Raw genomic sequence first — 26,470 nt, forward strand, 5'->3', positions numbered from 1 at the left:
GTGTTGGTGCCAAAACAACGAAACGTGAAATCCTTCTGGGGACTTCCCGGGGTACTTGCGCTCCTCAGAGCGACCGGCATCTCCATAACAACTGGTTTACAATCCTCTTCGTTTCTTCTGCTCGGCTCGCAGGCACCGGCTGAGGGAAGGCAAAGGGCAGCTTCAATGGAAAGATACCTTGAGTTAGCGCCTCCTTAGGCTGAGGAAACGTCGCCAAAGATCGAGTTATATAGCTTGTTGCCTGAGATTTCCCGAGTTCTCCCCCAGTCTTCATAGAGCGGGGCCCCTCTCCTACCTCTCCGGCCTTTATTTTACACCGGGTTGGTGGGGGGTGGGGGTGAGGGAGTGGCAAGGTGGTCTGTTCTATCGTGCTTTTTTTTTTTTTCTTTCTTCTCCTTGAAGTTCATCCTTTCCTTTCTAAGTTACTTTCCGCGGGCACGTGACCTCTCCACTTCCCAGCCTGCGCAGCCACTGGTGAGGAAGCGCGGGTCTAAACCGCGGGGCTTCCTGGGAGAGACCCCTCCCACCGCTCGCAATCCCAGCCCAGGTTCAACCGGCGCGTGGCTCCCCTTCCCCGCCGCGCTCACCCAGCACCCGGCCAGCCGAGGGGCCCCCCGGACCATGCGGAAGCGACTCCGGGGAAGAAGCACCAAGCGGACGCGGAGCGCCGAGCCGCTGCGGTGGCACCCCTCTCTGCCTTTGCCCGCGGCTCTACAGTCCGCGGAGCGCCAGGCCGACCTAGCTGCGCGCTGGGGCTGTTAACTCTCATTTGAGAAGCCATAACCTATTAGAGCAAACGCAGTTATAACTTCATTCAACTCAGCCGCTCGAGAGCTCGGTTTACACAGGTTCCTGTGGGCAACTAGTGGCTCGCCCCGGTGCCTCTCGCCTAGTCATCAGTCCCTAAGAGGGAAAGGAAAAGTTACCGGGCTGATGCGCGCTTCGACGCAGGCAGTTGTTCCCAAGGACAAGTCACCTCACCCACAGCCCCCGCCGCCTAGCCCCCAACCCCCCACTTGATCATCACTCACGACCTCATCAGCGGGAGACCCTTAGTCATGATGGGGAAGGGGGAGGGGCACGAACTTTTCTAAGAAGTTTCCTTTCTACCAAGGGCGTCACAGTGAGTTGGTCACGTAAACAGCACGAAGAGTCTTCGTTGCCGCCCCCCACCCCCTCCCCCTGCGTTCTTCTTGTATTATTATTAAAGCGGTAGCCTCCTGGCGCTGATAAGCAACAAGTTCCCCAGCGGTCTTCCCGCCCTAGCCTGACAAGGCGAAGATTTTCTTACCTGGCGACAGGGAAATCTCCCGAGCAGAGCTCAGCTTTGCCAGAGCCCCAGGTGTGACCTGAGCAGTGGGCAAGGAAGCGGTGTGCAGGCTGGATTATTTTTATGAGGGTACCCTGAAACTCCTCACTTTCCCCGGGAACTTTCTGTGCCAGAACCCAGCGACGGGCGGTTGGGAGGAAGCCCCAGGAACCACCCGCTATTTAGCAGGGCAGTTGGGCAGTAATTGGTAACCTCGCTCATTCATTAGAATTACCTTAGAACTCAAGAGAAAACGTGTCTCTCGGAGTGAGGGCGTTTGCGTAAATCTATAGGTTTTTCAACCTCGATGCCAGTTGCTTTGTCTTCTGTAGTCGCCAAGGTGGTTGAGAGTTTAAGCTTGCGGATATTGCAAAGGGTTATTAGATTCATAAGTCACACCAAGTGGTGGGCGATCCACTGAGCAAAGCCGAACTTCTCACATGATGACTTCAAACAAGACACATTACCTTCCAGCATCTGTTGGGGAGACGGGATTTTAAGACACTTGAGTCTCCAGGACAGCAAAGGCACAATGGTGAGTAGCAATAAACCCCGCATTATAATTGAAAAATCTTGACATGTTGCTTAACAACGGGCATATCACAGCTCTTCCTGGCACTTAACACGCCAAAGAACAGCAGCTACTCAGGCCAGGAGAATCGGGTTTTTACATAGTGCAACTTTAATTGGAATCATTTGAGATTTAACACAGCAATGTGGAACTGCGTGGAACAAACTTGGAGCTGGGGGGGGGGGTGTTATCTTGGCTGTTCAAGGCTGATGCTTCTCTCCCAGCCTTCTTGCATTCCATTCTTTTCCTCTATGTGTGTGGTGTATGAGCATATTCTATGATTTATTTGTGGGCATGTAATTGGCATTCACAGGGGGGTTAATTTCCATCTAAAAACAATAATGCTACTAGAGGTTGGGGTTAGGGGGTGGATGGGGTAAGGATGGGGTAGAGACTGGGAGTTTGGGTGCGGATGGGGGGTGGGGTTGGTGGGGGAGAAATAAGTCAGAAGTGTATATCACCGGTAATGAAATGGGTAATCTTCTCATAGAAGAAAAGGGTCTCATCAACATGTGATCAACTATTAACAGGATGGCTTTGGCAAAGCCATCCACACGTGACAAAACGTAAGGAAGTGGAAGAAACCGTCTAGAGCAATATCAAGTATCACTGAATTAGAGATTTTTTTAGCCTTTTCCTCCTGCTGCGCCGGGTGTGTAATTGGGCGATCGGAGTCCATTCAGCACCTTGGACAGAGCCAACGGATTTGTCCGAGGTGGTGGTACCCTAAGTAGCCGTCTTAGCCCCGCAGTAAAGCCAGCTTCGTGTCGCCCTTAAGAAGCGTCTTTTCTGAGGTTCGGCTCACACCGAGATCGGGCTGGAGAGAGTCAGATTTTGGAGCGGAGCGTTTGGAAAGCGAGCCCCAGTTTGGTCCCCTCATTGAGCTCGCTGAAGTTGGCTTCCTAGCGGTGTAGGCTGGAATAGACTCTTGGCAAGCTCTGGGTTGGTATACTGGGTTAACTTTGGGAAATGCAAGTGTTTATCTCCAGGATCTAGCCACCGGGGTGGTGTAAGCCGCAAAGAAGGTAAGCATCGGGGCGGGGACCCCCTGCAACCCCAATTCTTGAGCTATTTTGATACTCGGTCTTCCCGAGAGGACTTGTGGTGAAGGGGAGGAGGTAGAAGGAGGGCATGAGAGGGGGGTTGTTTCCTGGTATTTGCCCAGTTTGGATTGCCCTAGGTGAGAGCCTTGGGGTAAAGCGAGAAGGGGGTGGGGGGGATAAAGAAAAAAAAAATGCTCAGTCTTCCTGCGGATATAATGAGTTTAGTTAACTTGGACCTGCATATGTCTGATTCAAATGTAAGATTTCTCTTTTTCTCCCCTTCACCTCCTTTTCCGTTCTCTTTGCCGGTGTGTGTGTGTGCGTGTGTGTGTGTACAGTAGATTCATTACTAATTATGAGGCTTTTACACAACATTCAGTTTCCTAAATTTTGACTTTGTACCATTTAGAATTAGGCTGTGGTCGTGGTGTACGGTGGGGAGGAGGAGGTTGGGAAGAGGGTAGGAGGTAACGCTAAATCTCCAACACAAAATGAATCAAGGTAATTTCAGCTCTGCTAGTGAGAAGAATTCATTCTCTATGTATCTCTCCCCCCTCCCTCTCTTCCCCCCTCCCTCCTTCCCGCCCCCCCACCCTTCTTCTACCCCGCCCCCTCCTCCTGCCTCCATCCCTCCCTCATTCTATCTCTTCCCCTCTGTCGCCCTCGCGCCTAGCTGGATGTTTCTTTCCGTGTGTGTGTGTGTGTGTGTGTGTGTTTTCCCCTCCCTCCCCACGAGTTTCGGGCGCTGGCTTAGAGGGCTCCCGCTTTCTCAAGGGAAGGGGAGCCGCCGACACCGCGCTCCGCTCCCCCGCCGGGCCGGATGCCTCACTGAGCCCAGGTCCGAGTCAGTCGGGGTAACTAAGAAAAGGGGGGGCCTCTGCTTGGGAGGAGAAGGTCCTTTCCGGGCTGAAAAGCCAGGGAGCGGGCCGGAGGAGGGGGCCTGGGTGGCTGGAGGCGATGGAGAAGAACACTCGCAGATCCGCTCGGCGGCTGGACAGAGCCACCAATCAGCTGGGGCTCAGACTGCCTAGCCACCGCCAGGATGCACCCGGAGGCGCGGGTGGAGGGCGGCCGGCTCCACGCCGGGCCGGGGCCGCCGGCGCGCTGGGCCGGGAGGCGGGGAGGATCGACACTGCTCAGAGCCTCCCTACCTTCCGTTCCACCTCCCCCGCCTCCGCCCCCGGGGGGACCCGGAGCGGCCAGAGCCAGCGGCAGCACTGTCCTTTGGCCTCTCCTCTGGCACCCCAGGGAATTGCGCGCCCCAGCGCGTGGGCCACCACCCTTTCCACACTCTTACAAACCTCAGCCCACCCCCTTCCCGGACCCTTTGTTCCGGCCGCCAAGCCAAACCCACTGGCAGTTTTCGCCCCAGGGCTTGGGCGTTCTGGACTCCTCCTTCCCGGATCAGCCCTTCTTAATTAAGAGTCTAGGGCTTGGGGTGGGGGCGGGCGGTAGTGTAGGGGAAAACCTATTTCCGAAACTCTAGACTCGACTATTCTCGCGAACGAAAGAATCCCAACTCTGCTCAGGTGGAAGGGACGGATTCATAGGCAACGCGAGGATATTGTGGAGATTTAGAAGGAAAAAAAAAAAAAAAGAGGCACTAGGATCAGATGACGGTGATAGGCTGCTCCGCACACAAAGGGAGCGTAGGGCAGGGTTTACGGAGCAAGTCTGCAGCAGCGAATGGGGCACAGATTGTTCCGAGATCCAGTCGTTTTCTCAGTCAGATCTACGCGAAAGGAGGAGAGGGGAGGGGCAGGGAGGGGAGCTAGGCGGGAGGGGCTGGTCTTGGGGGCGGGGGGATTTCTGATCAGTCTGATGCAATTCCAAGCGTGCTGCAAAGGAACTCCAAGGAGTCCGCATCACCATCGCCACCCACCCTTCCCAGATGGTGCTGTTTTAAATACGGATCTGCAGGGCTGAACGCAGAACTGGGAGATTTATTGCAAAATCCCGAGAAGGGAGGGGGGGGCACAGGGAATGGTAGGGCAGAATTTAAAGGTGCAACGCTTGCTTTTCCCCAGTCAAGCGGCAACGGGTCGGATTTTTTTTTTTTTCCCCCTGTCTGCCTGTCTGGATTCTAATTCACCAAGGAAGAGGTGTAAATATTGTGACATTTCGAGGCGGCTTGATGGATGAGAAAAAAATCATCTGTCACTCTAAATTGCAGAGTTCCCTCTCCTCGAGATGTCTTTCTAGCGAATACTCACTGCTGCCTAATACAGTTGCTAGGGCTTCAGATGAATGCATCGTTAAGGGAATATTATCCTTTTAGTCGACTTGCCAATTTATCTGACAGTCGAACCGAGAAAATTGTAGATTTCGTGGCTCTGGGAGGCAAGGAGGGAAAATGCTTAACAGTCTAATTCTTGTAACCTCGACATCATCAACCACTTAAACCTGCAAAGTATCGCGTCATCTTCTCTTACATACACACACACACACATCCTCGATTTATGAGATAAAATGGTTTCGCCTAAAGTGCCGTGGAAATGAATGTCACTTTAAGAATGTGCACCTGATATTCACTGTTTATGTGTATTTACATAGAACTGCTCAGCACGGAGGCAAGAAATTTCAATTCTCCTGTTTGAAATCAGACGGAAGATTAGAAGGTGATAGGGGAAGAAAGGGAGGGGGGGTGTTTTTAACCCTAAAAATTAACGGTATTCTAGCCTACTTCTATACCCCTGGTCTTGCATATTAATATTTCCGTGTGTGAGATTTTAGCTTGGTCTAGCTCCCCCAATGGAATATATCAGTATTGATTTAGATGAAAATATATTCATCCTGCCTGTAGCTTTTTCAGTGTCATTGATAGTAAGACCTACAACACAGCAATTTTTGAGGATTGGGAAAAAAAATGTCTGAAAGGGTTTTGCAAACTGGGAAGCAGACACTCTATAAATGGGAGGTATCACTATGACATTCTTTTTACATGACACGTTTTCATTTAATAAAACCAGGGTACTAATTATTTTTAGATAACCATTTGATTTGTATGGTTAAGGTAAAAAAGTGGGGATTTTAAAAGCAAGTTTTTTCCTGGCTTACAAAATATTATTTGTTAATTGCCTATCAGTGTAAATTGGAAAGAAGGCCTTTGAAAGATCTAAAATCAACCTACATAAACTTCATTTATTTGCCAGACTCTTTTTCTAACAAGTCTCTCATCTAAATTCTTAATAAGAGGAGAAGCTAGTGAATTTAGTTTTTTTTTTTTTCTTTTCCTGGCCTGTCCTCTAGGGGAAACATTAGTAAGAAACAACATCCCTAAATCAGGCAATGTGAGAGGCAAGGCCTAGATGACACAAAACAGATAATCAGCCACAAAAACCAACAAAGAGAAATAAAGAAAAATCAGCGCTGAGGCATGACTGAAAAGGGATTTTTGTTTTTAATTCTATGATTTGGGGACCAGGCTCCAACTTGCTCAAACAACATTCACAGGATCAAATTGCTTACAATCTGTCAGTTAAAATGATGTCTAACTGAACATATTTTTTATTAAATATTCTTCTACCAAGGGCCAGTAAAGTTATTCTTTGCTTTTAATTAGGACAAGCTAACCATTTAAATGATTCTAATGAATATGAACTGATACCTGATTTTAAAATTCTGCTTAAAACTAATTTTGTTTTCTGAAAAGCACTGACTTGCCAGGAAAATATCTATTTATGTAGCTTTCTTTTCACTCTATGGATAATTTAATGAGTTGCCTATTTTAATTTTACAACTGCTACCTCAGAAGTAACTCAAATTATCTTTCTTTGGCTCGTGTCTTTCTCTGCTGATCTACTACTGCTGTGTGTGTGTGTGTGTGTGTGTGTGTGTGTGTATGGGCATGTTTGTCTCTCTGTTTTCTGGTGAATTTCACAAGCAGAGATCTCTTAAGTTTACATGCCATAATCCATGTAAAGAACAGAGTGTGGTACTTAATGAAAATAAATATTAACACTTAGTGAGAGCTTACCATTATTAAACCCAGTGAAATAGGGGGAATGCCTTTAAGGGGAGAAAGATTAAATTCTTAACCAATAAAAAGAAAATTTCCTCCCCCCTTTGACTGAAGAGTGATCATACTTTCAAAAACAGGAACTCTTCCTTTTTTTACTTAGGAAATTAAAGCTACTGCTTTAGTAAGTGTGTCTTGAGGAAGATATACATGTTGCATGAAAACTAATACCCCAAAATAGCATGCTGAAAAGATCAGAATGTTAAATTCTTTATCCCTGCCTCCATTTTCATTTGGCTATTTTTGAGAGCATTCATTCTGAGTTTTTTGTTTTTTTTTTTTTAATTTAGGCAGACTTTTAAATGCTTTTTCTTTTTTCTTAACATTCTAAAGGTGTCCTACAAATAATTCTGCGATTATGCAGACTTTATTTGTATTTCCTGATAATCGTGTTTTGTAGGCATGTAGTGCTATCATAGCTTTTAATAAGTTTCCTTGTTTGTTCTCTTCAGCAGTTGTGTGAGGTAGGAATTAGCAGTCACCTTTTTACAGATGAGGCAATTCAAATTCAGAGTTGTCCAAGACCATGTTGCTGGTAAGCAGTGAAGACTGACAGAATCTCTTTCTTCAAATTTCAAGGATTGTGCTTGTTCCTGTCCAGACTATGTTGCCTCAAATCCCACTTAGGCATCTGATGGGACTTTATATGTTATTTCTTCTATTTTGATTTCTTTGATTAAAAAAAAAAAAATTATCTACAAATAGTTCCCAGAATTCTGCTATGACCTTCCCTTCCTAAACCATTTCAATCTCCGACAATTGGAGGCTCAAAGAAGGCAAGAGTCTTCCTGTAGCGGCGCGCCCGTTTCACTAAGTCCCCCAAAACCAACGATCACTAAGTCCCCCAAAACCAACACAGAAAATAGGAAGGGCCAAAGCCGAGAATCATTTTACTTTTACTTGTGAGTCATAGAATCTGAGGGCTGGGAAGGTCTTCAGAGGTCACTTAGCCCAGCCCATTTCTGATGCATGAATTCAGGCTGGCTTGTTTCCTTCTAAGCCTCTGGAATTTCACCCCAGTTTTAGATTCCTGGAATCTTGCTTGTCTTGGTAGATATTCTGATACTTATGGGGATTGTGAGCTTGACTGGCCATTTCCTACTTCAGGCCCAAAAGGTATATTTTCTATGGACCCACTAACATTTATAATTTTACACGGTAAGCATTAACTGACAACCTGGAGATTCAGCAATAAGGAAGACTAAATGGTTCTTATCTTGGTGGAGCTTATAGTTTAGAGACTTGACTAGTTCTTTAATTTGCTCTAATCCCTAGAAGGGGACAAACTGCTAGAATCTTTCAAGAGAACACAGTGAACAGCCCGAGTTAAAGCTTTACTCCCAACTAGTCAGTACCTGAGAAAAAATCAGTTGTCTCCCTCGAGCTCTATTTCTTCACACATATGACAAAAAGATGTTCTCAGGATAAACTCTCAATTCCACTTAAGCTCCAAGTTTGAGTGATAGAATGGATAACTCTTTCTTGGTAGAAGGTAAGTACTAAGTCACCCTAACATTTGATGATTTATAATTTGGGGTGCTGCTGGGTCTTTAACTTGTTAAGAAGCACATTATGAGAAGTGAAGGCAACTTATTGAAACCCAGCATAGAAGAAATCTAGATATTGAGCCTATCGTTTTCTGAGAAATGATGACTTGGAGAGTTTTAATTTGAACAATTATCCTGAACTCCTACAGATTATTTTTTAAAGGTATGGGATGATGAGATTGACTCACTATCAAATTAATTGCTTATTTTCTTTGGGCAAGCATAAATGTTAATATTCAGGTCATTTCTTATTAAAATCAGAGATATTATATCTTGAAATTGTCTGGGCCTCATGAATAATGCATCATATACACATGATAATAGATAATTAGATGGACCAACCAGGAAAAAAGATGAAAGGGATCTGGTAGCTCAAGGATTGCAGAAGGTGTGTGGGCATTTTGACATCCAGGAAATGCTATAGATCTGTCCTTAGCTAACTCAGCCTGGTAGAGATAATTAAGAAAAAATGTGGGTGTAGGAAGGCTGCAAGCCATTCCCTGGGATTGGCTAGCTTGCTGCAGTAGTTCAAAAACAATTGGCACAGCCACCCACACTGGACATGATTGCCCTTTGATGAGGCAGCTATTGACTTTTATAAAGATGCCATATTTAAAATAACTTCTGATGCACTAGGGATGACAGATATCATTCTTGAATTCTATTTTAGACAAATGGCAAAATATATTCCAAAGTATTAATTTTAAAAATTAAAAAAAAAAAACTTTAAAATATATTTTCTAAAAACCAGAAGTTGAGCAACATGTCACCTGACTTTAAGAGTTCCGTCTGAAGCTGGGAGAAATGTGCTCTACATTAGACATTTTGTCACATTGCAAGCATTTTCAGGACCACCACAGGAGTTTGAAAGTACTCTGCTGATGCTTTTAACCCCTGATTAACATTAAATGCACTAAAAAAAAACTGACACTGGGAAAGAGAAATCCAATCAATTGCCCCAAAAAGCAAAAAAAAAAAAAACAAAAAAAACTCAGATCTTTGTGCTCAGAGTGCATGTTATAATGTATGGAATTCTAGAAATTCCTTCAGAATATGCTAGGTCCCATACTTATCAGGACTAGAAGGAATTGGAATTGACTTATCCCCAGCTTCAAGGAACTGGAATTGACTTATCTCCAGCTTCAAGGAAAATACCAACTACCTACTACCCTACCCCCAGAGGACTGTAGGAGGAAATACCCAACCTGGGTGATTATGCAAAGGTTCCACACGTATCTAAAGCCTTTGGGATAGGACTTTATAGGGTGAGTGAATAGAAAAGAGAAACATGACAGTGAAGAAAATTAAGCAGAGAAAATAAAAAGCCAAAATGGGATCAGTATTAAACAGGGATTCTGGAAGTATCCCCTCTGAGTTTTCCTTGAGGCCATTCGTCCATTGAGACAGATTTGCACAATCCGTGCTCCTTATTCTGGTTACTTTGACAGGAAATTGTTCTGCTTTTACCATCCTCCTCCACTAAGGGCTACTTTTTCCCCTAACAACTTCCATAATGAATATTTTTAAATGAGCTTGTTAATGTTTCTCCTTGAAATCTGTTAGATTAGCATGAGCTTTGTAACCACTCTGTGCCATGGACTCCACTCTTGGCAGTCTGGTCAAGCCTATGTAAACCCTTCTCAAAATAATGTTTCTAAATAAGTAAAATAAAAAATTATAAGGCTACAAAGGAAGCCAGTTATATTTAATACAGTCATAAAAATATTTTAAAATAGTATATTATGTGATACAGGAATATGCTTTTTTAATGCATGAAATAAGGTCTAACAATATGTAAATACTAAAATTTTGAACTAGTGATAAGCATCAACATATTTTGAGATGTCTGTAACAATGGGCAAGTGATATGAAGGTGTCTGTGATTACTACTGGTGACAAAGTCTACAAATACTACGATGCAGCATTTCACAAGCATTTAACAGCACACCTGTTGGGGGGTGCTTATGAACATGGTATAGATTCAGAAATTCTTATCTCTTGATGTCTTCTAGAATTAGCCATTGAGTTTTTCTCTCTGGCAGAAGGAAACTGGCATTTCGGGAAAACTTTTAAAATATACTTTTACCATTAGACAATTTGTTAAGTGGAGAAAGAACCAACTGATAATGTGGTTAGGGTATAGTGAGTGACATGTTTCTACTGGCTGACCTTGCTGTAACTCTGAGGTTTATCCTTAGTACCACCCACACTAACCCACTGCCCTAGAAATCCACTACTGTATTGAAAAAGGGAAAAAGTTGGTCCACTGGGTGGCTCTGTGGGTTAAGCTTCTGCCTTTGGCTCAGGTCATGATCTCAGGGTCCTGGGATCAAGTCCTTCATCATCTCTGCTGAGCAGAGAGCCTGCTTCCCCTTCTCTCTGCCTGCTTCTCTGCCTACTTGTGATTTCTCTCTCTGTGTGTCAAATAAATAAATAAAATCTTTTAAAAAAGAGAGAGAAAGTTCAGATTCAGCATTGCCTGGGACACCTTGTGTGACTTCACCAACCTCAATAAACTACAGAGACTTTGTAGTGATACATAGTATCATAGATAGTGATACATAGTATCACTACGATACTATGGGAAACTATATGCAAATTTCATGGGAAGGGATAACATTTATTTTGTACTACTCAGTGCTAAATTCTTTGCTTTGCATTTGAATATACTGTTTAACCCTCAAAGCAACTCCCTGAGACCTGAGATAGATTATATTCTAATGGTACCAATAAGGAGAGTGGTGCTCAGAGAGTTTAAGTGATGTACCCAAAATTACACAGCAAATCTTAAGTGGAAAAGCTAAAATTCAAACCTAAAGTTCTCTGGTTCTAAAGCCCATTATAAAATCATGACTCCCTATGTAGTAGCTACCACCCAGATTGGATTTGCATCTCCCATTTTCAGGTTTGCACATATATTTTGTTAAGAGATCTTTAACCTGCCCTTTGAGATGGCTGGGAATCTCAAAATTGGTAGCCACAAGTGCTAGTCCAGAATTATAATGAATCTCTGCTAACTAAGGAAAGACATTCAAACCACTCATTGTCATCTATCTTTTCTGGTGCCCCATTTTCACACTCACCAAAAGGAGACAGTGATAATACTTAGAGTTTTGTGGGGATCAAATAAATTAATAATAAAATCAAATGTTACTGAGTTCACTGTGGTGAGCATTTTATACTTCCATTTAATTGAATCCTCACAACAATCTTTCTAGGCAGAGATTATTATTATTCCCATTTTAAAGATAAGGAAACTGAGGCATCAGTTAATTAATTAACTGTCCTAAATTAGCAGAGCCAATAAGTGATAAAGCTTGACTCAAACTCAGGTCAGTCTCATCCCAAAGCCCTTTCTTTTACTCAGTAAACTAATCTGTAAATCCCTTAGCTGTTTATTACAATTGATTTCGTGTTTGAAACGCTAGCAAGAAAGAGAATTTCCAGAAATAAGTATATCACCACTGAAGAGCAAGATGAGTATCTGCAACTCTTCACCTGCCTGTTTTTCCTTCCACTTACTTTAACAGATGATGTCTAATTCCTTTCTCAACTTGTTCAGGGCAGTTCAAGTTAGCTGATTCTGAGAGTTATTGAGTTACTGAGTAAGGAACGTTATAAATTGTTTAGATTAGGACTTAGTGTGTTTTGAAGCCATTTCATAAGTTTGCCTTTTCGAACTGTTAGTGGTTGTAGCACGGCAGATGCTGAGATGAGGCACACCCTTTCCAAAAACACAGTGGATGACAAACCTCCAAAGCTAACACATTGTTTACAGATATGGAGAAGAGAAGGATGGACAAGCCCAATCCTGAATGTAATTATAGGGCTTTACAGCCCATGTTAGCAACTAAAATGTTTATTGGCTTTCCTTGTGCAATTCACTGTTCTTCTTCCAAAGGCTCCACTCCAAACTTGGGATTTCTCTGGAAGTCACATTTCATTTGGGAGGATGCAGAACTTGGTGTCTGGGTCCTTGGGGTCTTTGCACCAACTCAGAATTCAGAACACCAGCTCTAGAAATAAGCTGAGAGGTAGTCCAGGTAAGAGAGTTATACTTGTACATGAGCATCTTCCTGATAAAATGCATCCATCGTCCTCCTGAAAAGCAACTCCGAGAAAGATGTAGCTTTACATGAGGAACTGGAGGCATACTAGTAAGTCTTAGCATGAGTCAATGGTGTTTGCAGAGCTGCCAAAGTTACGTTAAGGAATCAAAGATGGGGAGACATCATCCTGCCTCCCCTCTGATTTATGCAAGAAAGGATGGTCTGAACTCATAATATATTTGTTACATCCTGGAGCTCAGAAACCATTTCCACCAGGAAAGGATGATCTTACAGGACATTTTAATGTATGAAAAAGACCACCAAAATCCTTGTCAGAACTGCATTCTCTAAAAGACAGGAGAGTACGAATTCTTACCTTGGCTCAGGGCTCTAACTTCAGGAGAAAGAGTTACATGAGTTTCAAGTTTAGTTTACCAAGTGATAGACAATTCCTGAAAGGAGTCTGAATGTAGATGGGCAAAAGTATCTTAAAGATGATTTAGTTCACAGGTACCTCTAGTGCATTGAAATCATGTGAATCATTTGTTCTTTCTGCGCTAAGGTCTGAATGTGCTGCCTGTTTAAAGCCCACTGCCCTCATTCTATTGATCAGGCACCTGGGGTACACACTAGTGACGATCTCTCAACCTATTCAACAAACATTTCTAGGAAACTTCTAGTATCCATGAGGGCTAGTGGAGTGACTTACCCAGGTCATATGGCCAGAAAGTGATGAAGTTTAACCTAGGACCTAAACTCCCTTGACTACTCTATGGGCCTTAAAGTCACATCATGTGACAATGGTAGTTCTTCTATTTTCCAATAATAAAAAGATAAAACAACGAATGCCTAAATTTATATACAATTTATATTAATTACTAAAATAGAAACATAATTAAGATATTGATAGTATTCTAATAAGACTTTGTTAACTTTAAACTGATGGGACAAAACTAATTATATTTTAAATTTCTTCAGCACTCCACCATTACTTTAGGATTATTGAGATATTAGCTAAAACAAGATGAATTGAAACCTCAAATTTTCATTGATTCCTCTATTATTCCCTGAGTTTTCAGTTACTTCGTTTGGTTCTCAGTTCTTATCTGAGATTTGAAAACAGTTTTGTTTGGTTTACAGTGACAATTTTTGTAGCTTCCTCCCCACTCCCTCTATGAAAACAAAATGAAACAAAAAATTGATTTTTTCCCCTTAAAATGATCAAAAATAAGAGGGGAATTATAATATTAGTTATACTTCTTAAATTCCCTAGTTAGGGAAATGTTTGCTAATTTAAACTTTATATTTTTTAACCCACATCATTTTTCAAAGTAGTACTCTTTTTCTTTTTTTCGAGGCAGGGGTAAGCTCTACACCCAACATTGGGCTTGAACTCATGATGCCAAGATCAAGATATGCAAGCTCCACTAACTAAGCCAGCCAGGCGCCCCTAAGAAATACACTTTAAGGCTGTTTCTTTGTTCTTCATATGACATCCATACACATCATTCCACTTTTGTGATTAATTCCTATTATTAAGTACTGTTCTGAAGTTGTGCATTTGTAAAAACCAATTAATTGATGGGTAAATTAGATATTTATAAATTCTTCCTAAAAATGAAGAATGCAGTTTATATAAATAAATAACAACAATATGAGTTATCAAAAATACAATAACAAAAAGTAATATTAAAAATGTTAATTAGCCAAGAAAATAGTCAAGAATATGTCAAACTTCTATATATTTTTTGAGACAAATTGGCATCATGTAGGTTAGCATGATTCTCTTTTATGGAATTCAACTTATTTTTACTCACTTTAATTAGTTTTTGTGTGCAGATAAAATGGAAGGCAATGGAAATTTGGCTTGCAAAGTAGTTCTAAGATGATCTACATCCACAATCTGGTTGTAATGCCATAAGAATATGTTTATTATGTGAGAATGGTAATTCAAATTAGCATTCAGTATAGACATAAAGCAATGAGCAATGCAAGCTAACTTCAGTTATTTATCCTGGGAACTTTTTCTTTTTTTAAATTAAAAAGGTCAGAATATATAATAGTATTGGCTCATTCTTCCCAAGTACTCCAGGAAAGCATGTCTATGAAATAAAGGATCCTCAGTCCTAAACATTGTACTGCATTTGGGGGAGGCATGAAATTTGGTACAAATGTGTTGGGTCTTCATTTTTCTAATTCGGCATAGAGGCTGTCTCAAGGAAAACTGACTGTGGTCTGAATTTGCATCCCAGAAACATATTTAATTTCTATCATGGAATCAATGTCTGACTTCCAAAATTGGATATCTAACCACATACCCCACTACCTCACACACATCATCCACCTTTCCCAGATCATAACTGCTGTCCAAGCAGAGAAAAATAGTTTTCTTTGAGTGTATATATAGCAATGACTGACCAAAAAAAAAAAAAAAAAAAAAAAAAAAATCAATGTAGGGGTCTTGGAATGTGTTTCCCCCATTCATTCCCCATTCTGTTCCATCTCTCTGTCCTCAACATTTATGAAACATTATATTTGTCCTATCCATCTGCATCAACATCACCCTTTCTTAGATCCAACTAGACTTACCACTCTTGGTGCCCTACATTGATAGACAGAGGTTTCAGAAGTGCCTGCTTAGAGCATACTCCTAGCCCAGTAGTCTTCTTTTGGTTCACAGAGTCCCTTGACAACTTCTCAAAATTATATTATGAAGGGGAAATAAATGTGCTCATCTCCTATTCAGTTTCTTTTTTAAAGTGTTGATTTCATTCCATGACTGCCTAATTTCTTCTTGGGACTACTAGATTGAGTTTGTAGTCACCATTGAATACCCTAAACATACCCTAAAGAGACAACCATGAGTAGTGGAAATGGTATTTCTGCTGATCCTATGTTCTTCATCTGGGCTATAAAGAATGAAAAGGCCCAAAATATTTGGTCACGCTGGGTTGTGAGGTCATAACAGAGATATAAATGACAAGTGAAATAATCAGTTAAACTTGCTTCTAGATATCATGTAGGTTAACCTGATTCTCTTGTATGGACTTCAGTTTAGTTTTACTCTATTCTAAGTAGGCTTTATATGCATACAAAAATGAAAATAGGAGAACTCTCTCAAATTAGGAGAAAGTAGAAGCTTAAAAAGTAGTGTAGTGTTTTGTAGTCCTTACCTTCTGAGAGAAGTTACATCGAAATAAACACTTGAGAATATATAAGCACTATCCCACTTTTAACAGATAAAGGTTCCCAACTTAGGATATTATGTGGACTACAGAAAAATCACTTGCTCTTAAACAATTTTATTGAGAAGAAAAGAAATAAAAGCTAAATATCCTGTTTAAGATCTGTTTCTTTTGCAAAGTGCTTCATCTAAAAACTAAGGATAGAAGATCCAGCTTTGACATGAAGGCTCATCTTTTCATGGAACAAACCACTTCTGTCTCTAAGCTGCAAGGGAAAGATTTGTCGATCTGATTGAATCTCCCCTTTAGTTTTTCCCAACAGCTGTGTTCAGATAATTCGTGACTCCTGTGTTTCCTGAGCCCTGGATAATTTCACACACATGTCTAGTATGGGGCTCCACATTTTCAGAAGAATATGGAGATCTTGGAGGAGGTCCAGGGTAGACCAAGGGAAATGATTAATGGATTGGAAGTTGGAGTTTATGAAGAAAGGTTGTGAGATCTGATTTCTTGTTATGAGAAAAGTCCGAGTAGTGACTTAATAACACAAGGAGGTTAGTAAGCAGCTGTTCTTCATCTTCACTAAGGTTGGATGAAATGAAATAAGATACAAATTGCAACAAGAACAAAAATGTGTTGTAAGTGGGAACTTCCAAGCACTAGAATTGCTGGGTCCTTAGAAAGGTCTTCAGAAGAAGAATGTGGAATCTGCTTTACTGGTCTGAAATGATAATAAGCCTATGAGGGGAGAGAAGGATGAGATAATCTCTTAAGATCCCTTCTGGATCTCTTTTTACCTAAGCACCTAGAAAAATTATTTGCCTGAACAGTGCCTCATTTCCTTCCTACCACTGCTTACATCATGATCCCTTATCCTTTGTCTACCTTCTGTAAAACGCTGCTAACTAAGGGCAGCTAAGGCACTGTTCAATCATGATGGGCCCTAACCAGATTCTAGGTGCCCTTCCAGCTTTGGGAACAAGTTTCTTATTCATTACTACTATCTCTGACCACTGCCAGCATGTTGAAGGTCATCTTCTCATACACCAAACCCATGACAAGGGAAAACAAAACCAAATATAATTTCCAACCTTTAATTCACAAATGACCCAAAGCGTTAAAAGACAATTCTTATGTTCTAAAATTTGAGTATCTAAAGAGCTGAAATATGTTTTATTCATCTGCCTTTAACATAGCCCAAAGAGTGAGGGCGCCTGGTTGACTCTGTTCCTGGAGCATGGGACTCTTAAATCCAGGGTTGCAAGTTCAAGCCCTATGTTAGATGTAGAGATTACTTAAAAAATAGTATCAAAACAAAATGTAGACCAATGTTTGGTAGTAGGTATTCAGCAAGTTTTCATCAATTGATCGAATGTAACCATGACATGAAGGTAGTAAATTGAAGATTAACTGAAGTTGAGAAAATGGAGAGTTTGAGATGTTTCCAATGATGCTGTATGCTAGAGAAATGTAAGGCTCAACCCTAGTTGCCACACGTGTAGCTTTGAGGATTTTATTCCTACCATGGTGGACTTAGACAAGAGAGCCAGCTGCACGTCCTGCTCAGGTCCTTCATCAGAGACCATTCAAGATAGACACTGTATAGATTCAGAATCATATAAAAAGGGCCAAATTCCTAGTGTGATTTTGTTTTTTATACAGCTTTATGAAGTTCAATGGCTTTTTCTAAATTCTCTTTTTGCACGTTTCTAACTTCTCCATGAAGAATATGAAATTTAATAGTAGAAAATCTCTTACTGCCATCATCAAACAGCCTAAATAGTTAAGTCACAAAAATAAGGTAATCTGTTCTTAAAATTTGTTTCAATGTCCTGAAACCCCCTGGTTTAAACTTGCTAATTCTTCTCATGACTTTCTCCTAATAAAACCAACAACATACCACAGGCAGCTCTCACTGTCAGTTCTAACTTTTGGTCTCAGTCTACAATCACAGCCCTTTGACCATACTTACAGAAACATTACAATGAGTAAACCAATTTATTCTTCACTATTAATTTTTGAATGTTCTCAGGGAAAATCTGGTAACTCTGAGGGTTCCAAGTTGATGACTCTCATATGTTTGGGGGTTAGTCTCAGTTGTTTTATAATGGTTTCGATGCTATTTCTCTTGATCCAACAAAATATTATTCCCAGGTGGGATCGGTTTTTGACCTTCTTGTTCTATTCTCCTAATCTTGGCCCTTCTAACATTTTCATATTGTAGCTCCTTTCTTTTGTTTGTTTGTTTGTTTGTTTGCCACTAATGGTCATGCCTGCTTACATAATTCTCCTGTAACAGGTGTTGGCCAATTTGGGCACAATTGATTATGGCTTAAAAGCTATTTTTTTTAAAAGATTTTATTTATTTACTTGACAGAGAGAGAGATCACAAGCAGGCAGAGAGAGGGGGGGAAGAGAGCTCCCTGCCGAGCAGAGAGCCTGATGCGGGGCTCAATCCCAGAACCCTGGGACCATGACCTGAGCCAAAGGCAGGGGCTTAACCCACTGAGCCACCCAGGTACCCTTTAGAAGCTTTTCTTATGGTTCAAGAAAAGCTGACAGAGAAGAAATACACCCCATATTAAAGTACCATTTAATAAACAGGAATATTATTTCTCTTTTAAGATTTTTCTCAGGACAGACCTTATTCAATAATTTGTAGGATTAGAAGTAATGTAGTTCAGGCTGGATTGGGCCTTTGAAATCATGCAGCATGACTATGAAAATACCTTTGACACTACGCTAACCAGGAGAGTTTTCTGTTTATTTATTATTTTCACTATGCTAATTACTAAGATTTTCAATAGTTTTTGAGGTCAATTCATTTGATTCTAGATGACTATTTTTCTTTTTTTTTGCATGAGGATTGAAGGCAGAAGTAACTAGGAAACTTAAGTAAACATAATTAAACATAAAATGCCTATAACGATAATAGAATTGACCTCAGCCAATTAAAATTATTAATAGAAAAAAATATGTCAGTGTCAAATCTGAGTCTACTGCCTCTGTTCCCACGTGGGTAATGAGGATTAGCTTATGTTTCCTGAAAGAATAGATGGGAATTCACATTTCTTCCTGACCTTTGTCCTTCTAGAACATTGGGTTAGGATAGAATTAACCCATAACCAAAAATAAATAAATATTTTAACAAATTTAAAATCAATTTTTAAGCCCCCCAAAAGTGAAATAGGGAGCATTTTCTTTTCAAGCAGTCAAGTTTTTCCAACTTTGGGTGATTGAAAAAATGTTCAGATCATGAATTTTGGAACTTTGTTCTTAACATATCAAACATGCAAGAGATTAATCTTTAAGGAGAATCAGAAATGTTTGCTCTGTATTCTCAGCATCACTCTTGATCATAATAGGAAAATAATTTTGTAAAAAGTTTGACTTTTGGCTTTTAGCACTATCTCCATATACGCTACCTGAACTAAACAAAGAAAAAGAATTATTCAGAATTCCGTGAAACACACCAGTACAACTTCAGTTTATCATAGCTTCATTGTTTTTGAATGTAAGATGTACTTTTAAGGCAAATAAAGTAATTTAAGTCAGGTCTTTTATTGTTTTGGTAACACTGTAATCACAAATCAGAAAGTTTCAAAATGCTCAGAAATGTCAAGAGGTCTGATTCATCAAAGCGTTTATCTGAATTGGCATTTTGTCTTCTTTTATATCTAAATATTCCTGCCATTTCTGACTCTGTCTTTTCCTCAGTAAAACTGCACCACACACTGGAAAGTAGAGATAGAAACATTTATTTGTACAACATCAAGGGAGTAAGAATAAGAAGATTGGCCGTAGACACAATCAGAGTCTCGGAAATGAGAACACTTTTTCCTTCTGCAAAAATGCTGATGTGGCAATGTGGATTTAGCAGGTAGAAGATTTGTTGTAACTTCTAACTGAGCAGCACTGAGAATGCAAAGATCTTAACTTTAACTTGGTAGGTATTTTTCCTGAAGAAAGTGAATTATAATTGAGCTTTAAAACTTGGGAAATAACTAATTTTCAAGCAAATTTAAAGTTGGAAAGCATGGGTTTGAAGTTAGCATAAAGTTATTTTAAAAAGTTTAGGTAAGGCTCCTCTAGTACTTTATATAGTACAAGATGTGTGTGTGTGTGTGTGTGTGTGTGTGTGTGTGTGTAATTTGTAAATCTAGTCTCTTAAATTGTTTTGCAGTATTAAAAGAAATTGTGTCTGCATTCAGCATACACCCCTGGGAATCAATGCAGAGGTTCTCTTGGGCGGCCAAGCCCAGCTTCATTGCCCACTGTCCTTTATTGCTTCTGGCTAGCCTGCAGATTTCACATGCATTAAATAGCCCACAATAAACCTCATCATCTGTGCTGTAGGGTAGTTTGTATTGGTCATGTGTCCTGTCACGTTGATAGAGGTGCAAAGCTACATGTCTGACACTCTAAGACTATGCATGTTTTTGAACGATTTGACTACTCAGTGCACCAATTTGCAAAATCCTTCTGATAACACTTCCAAAGAACAGATAGCTTTGTTTATTTTGATGTGGGGAGAAGCAGGGATATTTCTAGCTGGAGTTCCTGAGTTCATTGAAATCTTGTCCCTGGCATTTAGCTGCGCGAATTTGGGCAGAATATTTCATGGCATTGAGCCTCAACGTCTTCATTTATAAAGTAATTGTTTCTGTCACTAGTCTTAAGAAGCTTTAAAACAGCTAATATAAGTGAATACATTTTGTTTACTGTAAACCCTTAGATATAATATTATATACTCAGCTCACCAGCACATTCTTGATAACCACAGGAGGGTCCAAGAAAGGAAACTGTTTATAAATCTTTCCCTTTCCCCAAATTAATGTTGGAATGTTTAGGAAAATTCTTACAGCAATGAGTCTTAGCAATTATTGGGTCAAACCCCTCTGAGATAAGAGAAAAATGCATATACACATAAAACTGCCTACCAAATTTGGGGGATTGGATGGGTGGTTCCTCTGACACCCTTAAGAAAGCGTTTTTCAGAGTGTGACCTCATTTTCTGCATCCGAATTGCCTGAGGTGCTTGTTAAAACGTTATTTCCTAGACACGGCCCCACCCTTACTAAATCACAAATTCAGGAGAAGAAATCTGGGGTTTTGCAGGCACACAGATGATTTGTATGCTTGCGGAAGGTCCAAGGACTACAAATTAAGTACTGCCCTCTTGTTCCTTATTTTGTATTTTAAGGTTTTCCCCCGGTAGCGTACGAACCGGTTGAACTAATGGGAAGAAAATTCAGCTTCAACACAGGAACCTAGGTAGACGGTTGACAGTGTCCGTCCAATGGCAAATTGAAAATAGTCCTCTCGACCCTAGCTGTTTAAGTTCTCTCCGAGGGTCTTGGCTACCTGCACTCTACAGACTGCTCTTCGCTGGGTGGGGGAGGGGCGCAAGGGGAGGATTAACTGAGCCAACTGCTTCTCCCCCTCCCCCCTCCTCCCTCACACCACACACACACACACACACACACACACACACACACAGGTAAGAACAGAAGTCTCTTTATCTTTGCTGCCCAGGTTCATTATTAAAAGGATTGGTTTATGTGTGTAAGTTTGCAGGGAGGGAAGGGAAAACATCTGCAAAACCATGCAATGCCCTGGAACGGAACTCTTCTAATAAAAGATGTATCATTTTAAATGCGCTGAATTTTGATTCTGGTAATTCGTGCACTAGAGTGTCTATTTCGAGGCAGCGGAGGTATCATATGACACCGCACGTCAAGGCACCGTGGAGCCCTCTCGTGGACTCCCACCCACTTTCCCATTCACCGCGGAGAGGGCTGCTCGCGCTGCCGCTCCCCCTGGCGAGCTAGCATGAAATCTCCCTGCCCCTGCCGAGATCAAATGGAGCTCCTCGCTCAGGGGGTGCGAGTATTACCTCCGCCATGCAATTTCCACTATCAATAATTTAACTTCTTTGCTGCGGAACAGAAGGAGTACATACCGGGCACCAAAGACTCGCACCCCCGACTTCTTTTTTAACGAAAGGGAACGTGAGAAAAAGAAGAAGGAAAAAAAAAAAAAAATAGAGTCTGGGAGTTTTGGGGCTGAAGTCTTCCCCAGAGCAGCTGCCTTGATGTTTACTTTGACAAGTAGTGACTGAAAAGGTGGGTTCCTTTTCTTTCTTTCTCTTTCCGTTTTTCTCTCTTTGGTCAGCTAGAAAGCGTTTGGCTTTGGTGAGGTCTGTCATTGCCTCGGCTTCCTAGCTGGAGCAAGTAACTTGGTGTAATGTTATCTGGGGGCATTCATTAATAAAAAATGCCGTTATTATCTTGATTGAATTCCTATTAGGCAAACTCTGGAGAGGTCAGTGCACGAACTCTGTTTAAGCCGGCGTGTTTAAGGCAGCGGAGTAAACCAAGAGCCCCCATGCTCCGTGAGATTTCATTGTGTGCTCGCGTTTGCAGCTCCGTGGTGCGGGAAGGTGCGGGAAGGTGTGTCTCGTGGCCCGGTTAACGCACGCCCTCTCCCGCAGAACTTGGGTGCTGGGATGGGGCGGAGGGAGTTGCCAGGGAGGGGAGCAAGACCCCGGGGACGCGAGATTCGCACCAGCTCCTGCCCGCCCCAGCGCGCCCAGCCGGGGTTTCCGCGAAGGGCGCGGATGCGGGGTTCCCCCGGGCGGGGGGTAGGTTGCCCTTCGAGGCGGCGGGTGCGGCGCTTACATTCTGCCCAGCCACCCCCGGCTGGCGCGGGGCTTGCGGGGCCACGTCGTGGGGTCCCAGGGACAGGCGGAGTGCGATGCGCGGACCCGGGGAGCCCCGGGAGTCCCAGGAGCTGAGCGGGAGCGAGGAAAAGGCGCGGCGTTCCCTTTAAGCGGCCGCCCCGCACGGGTATCGGTGGCGCGGGCGAGCCGGGGGAGGGGGGCGGGGGGCGGCGCGGTTTGACCAATCGAAGCTCAACCGAAGAGCTAAATAATGTCTGACCCGAGCTCGAGGCGCAGGCTGGAGCTCCTGGTCCTCGCCGCCGCCGCGCCCGGGCGCACCCGCCCGCTCGCTGTCCCGCGCCCCCCGTCGCGCCGCGGGCTCCCGGGCGGGGCCGAGGAGCCGGCCCGGCGTGCCCCCCGCCTCCTCTTCGGGAAGCTTTGATGAGACACTTGAACTGCAGTTGCCACCGCTGCTGTGGGGCGGGCGGCCAGCGGCTCCGCGACGGGGATCGGGGCTGGGCGCAGGGGCCAGGAGCGAGATAACGATGTGACTCCTCCGCCGGGGACCCGTGAGCTTTGTGTGGACTCCGAGGTAGGCAAGTAGCAGGCGTTGGGGCTTGGCGCGGGAGCCGCCCGTCCGCAGGGGAAAGTTGGCTGGGAGACCCCGAAGTTGTAGGAAGAGGTTGGAACTCCCTTCCTCCCCTCCAGGAGAAAGGGGACTTGATGTTGCTCTGGCGGAGCTTTCTCCTCGGCATCCCGCGGCCCAGAAGGCAACCAGGACCCCCCGAGGGAGAGGGACCCCAGGCAGCCCTGAAGTTGGGGGAGAAAAAGCCTAGAGGAGAGGCGGAGCTGCGCAGCGGGAGCGGAGTCGGAGCCCCGGGGATCCCCCGAAACCCTCCCCTAGCACAGCCGGGGTCGTGAGAGAGATTTAGGGCGCCAGCTGTCGGGGGCCCTGACTGCGGTGACTGTGTCGGAGCTGGGGTATGAATCTTTTCTATGGGCTGGGCGGTCCCCGCGCAGATTTTAGGGGGTCCCTGGCTCCCTCAGCCCACAACACCGCCCCCCGGGGCTCCAACCGGGCTGCACACCGTCACCTGCGCCTCAGGAGTTGAGACCAACGCGGACTTAACACAGGTCCAGTGCAGTGTATCTCGGAAAACTTGAGACACTTCTGCAGCTCGGACCTGAAAGGGGCTGCAGGACCCTGGGGCTGGCTGCGCCCACACTTCTTCCCATCCCGCGCCTCTCCCTTGGAACACCTACCAGGGAATTACAAGTTTTGACTTTCGGGAGCAGGATGGGCTGTCTTGACTCGGGTGGGTCTCTGGGGATGCAAAGCCGGGAAGAAGGAATGGGTGAGCCGTGCCGGGAAAGCGAGAGCTGAGCGTTGGGGGCTTTACGCCCGACGGGCTGAGAATGGAAATTGCAGTCAGGGGGCACCCCCAGGGGAGAAAAGTCCTGGGGTTGCTAGAATGAACTGAAGTCGTGGTGGAAGGATACTGCGTTTCTGTGTTGGGGGTGGAGCGGCTTGGAAGGAGGCAGGGGTTGGGGGGCGAGGAGGAGGGGGCAGGGAGCTTGGTGCTAGGGAAGGTAGAGGGTGCCCTCTGCCGGCGAAGCTACCCAGAGCAGCTGCTGGGGCCCGGGAGGTTGGGGGTGGGGAAGCGGTTAAAGGATGACTTCGGGATCCCTTCGGGAGCTGGTAGGAGGGACTTGTTGAATGATGCTTCTGACACTCGACTCGGATGTAGTTGACCCGTGGCTCCTCTTTGGCTCCAGTGCAAAAAGTTTTCCTCTCCCGGGGGGAGTTATGATGGACTACGATTGGTGGTGTGTTAGGGCTCCCTGGATCTTATTTTTGGATTCTTCAGGTATCTTACACTTACTCCTCAATGTCAGTAGTAGCCAGTGAACATTTTTTGACAGGAATGCAGGAATGTTCTTGGCCAGAAGCAAAGGAAATCATATTTCTGAGTGTTTATTAATTCTAGTATAGTGATTTCTTAAAGCAAACCAGTGTCTAATTGAGGACGTTTTTGTTTTTAAACTGCATATGAGATGTGTTATGCTGTTAAATAAGAGCTTCAGACTGGCTCTACTTCTTGGAAAATACCCCTTCTCTATTTTTATACAAAAATTTATTTGTATATGTGTTTATTATAAGGTCAAAAGACATATTGGTCTTAAAATTATATACTTTTTTAAAAATTTTTATTTATTGAGGTATAATTACAGGTTTATTTTGTCTGAACGTGGGAATCCTCAGTGTTTACCTCCTGCAAAACATTATCATTTTTAAGTTGGAGTTTCTGAGATTATGATGACACGTAGTGCGCCGTGTTGATCACATCCCACATTGCACAGAGAGATTGCCTAGTCTTGGCCCTTGGACCAGCACCCCTTTAAAACACTCACTAACTCCTCTTCCCTTATTCTGCAAACATCTTGTTTAAGATTTTTCTTTTATGAGTTTACCCCTGGACTAGCAGCAGAGGTAAGAGAAAGGAAAGAGACACTTGTTGAGATGTAACCATAACTTCTACTGGAATTTAAAACATGTTGGTCACCATTGCTGGAATTCCAGGGCCATAAAATGGTTGTCTTTTTTTTTTTCTACATTATTTTGCAATATATGATAAATGTTGGTAAATACAGACTGGTAATAAGTATTTTGATAGGAGAATTGTTATGTAGGTAGGGCTATTTTAAGTTATTACGGAACGTATTCTATTTATAAATGATGTAAGCAGAAAGAAATGATTTCCAGATAAACAAGACTTACGTACATGTTTTTGAAGCATTAGAACACTTAGACATCACATTTTTTAAAAAGCGAAATAACAACGTGATTTTTCACATACATTTGGAGCCATTCATAGCCCATTCAGAACTGAATTAGTAACTGGAAATCACGTTTATTTGAAGGTGATATTCAAGGTCATTTAAGGTATAAAGTAGGTCAACATTCAGAATAAAGCATTAAGGAAATCTGTTTTAGGATGTCTTCTCATTAAGTGTAACTTTTACTTTCGAACAAGAGGAACTGAGAAAATGAAGCAAATGGTTCATTTATACTAAGTGAATTAATTGTCTAATGCTCCTAATGGCCAAAGTGGGGTGGGGAGGTGCTGGAATATTGCTGGCTCATTGTGATTTACAAGGGTGGGGGGGGATCTTGTAAATGCAAATTTATAAAATCTGGAGTAAAGTCCTTTGGTTTCCTGTTTAATAGGGACACCATTAGAATGTAAACTATTCCTTTCTTCCTGGAATCTCACTTTTCTGTAGTCAAAATGCAGATAAGTGATAATCTCATTTCTTTGAAACACAAATAGCTCTAGTTTGTAGCTCAGAACACACTGCATACTGGGCACGCCCACCTGATAATAGCAAAAAGCTCTGTTACATGTTTTTACATTTGTGTTTAAACTCTCTGTAAATAAATATCCCTTAAACCACCACCACCACCCCCCTTCAAACAGAGCACACAGCTCTGTATTCTACATCCAGGTAGTGAACTTGTGGAATTTAACAGCCAGCAGCTTTGGGTCTCAATCATGGACTTAACTCTTCTACTAAGCTTCAAGAATATTGAAGATGTACACAATAGAAAGGTCACATGCGCGCAGTTCATTAACATTTTGAGATCTAGGAAGCGAGTCCCAGAGTGGAGAGAATAATTCTCAGTTTCGTGAATGAAAACAGAGAGCATAAAAATTGTATGAGAGCTAAACTCTGAAGATCTTTTAAAATGAAGGGCACTCCCATTTTGATGTCGATAATAGCGAATTTATTTTAATGGTTGAAACAATTTTCATCTGCCATCTCCCTGTATGGATGATTGCAATTTGTGTGAGGGGGCCAGCTCAGCCAAATGCGAGTGAATATGTCCCTTTAATAGGGTAATTGCTAACTTTTCTCAACTTGTTTTCAAACGATTGTTATGGAGCACTCAGTTTCCACTAATTGCAAAATTGCTGCTTAATTGAAGGACTCTCAGCCGTCTAGAGCCGCCATTCAGCCACTGGCAGGCTCTGTAATCTCAAGCTGTGAATTGCATTTTAAAGAGGAATGGAGGAGAGAATTCAGG

General features: G+C 42.8%; 1 protein-coding gene across 3 annotated transcripts in view; it reads left to right on the top strand.

The window, feature by feature from the left end:
* Positions 1 to 2,621: 2,621 nt before the first annotated feature.
* Positions 2,622 to 26,470, top strand: part of BDNF (brain derived neurotrophic factor) — a 56,507-nt gene continuing 32,658 nt past the window's right edge. Inside the window, exon 1 of one of the 3 annotated variants that reach the window (XM_059406728.1) lies at positions 2,622 to 2,905. The gene's annotated coding sequence lies outside the window, so the exon portion shown is untranslated. Of the gene's footprint in view, positions 2,906 to 21,515; positions 21,848 to 22,754; positions 22,976 to 26,470 lie in introns of those variants that run through there. The other 2 variants (XM_059406737.1, XM_059406719.1) reach the window with 2 other exon arrangements.

This window comes from Mustela nigripes, chromosome 1 (assembly GCF_022355385.1).
Source record: "Mustela nigripes isolate SB6536 chromosome 1, MUSNIG.SB6536, whole genome shotgun sequence".
NCBI classification, from domain to species: Eukaryota; Metazoa; Chordata; class Mammalia; order Carnivora; family Mustelidae; genus Mustela; species Mustela nigripes.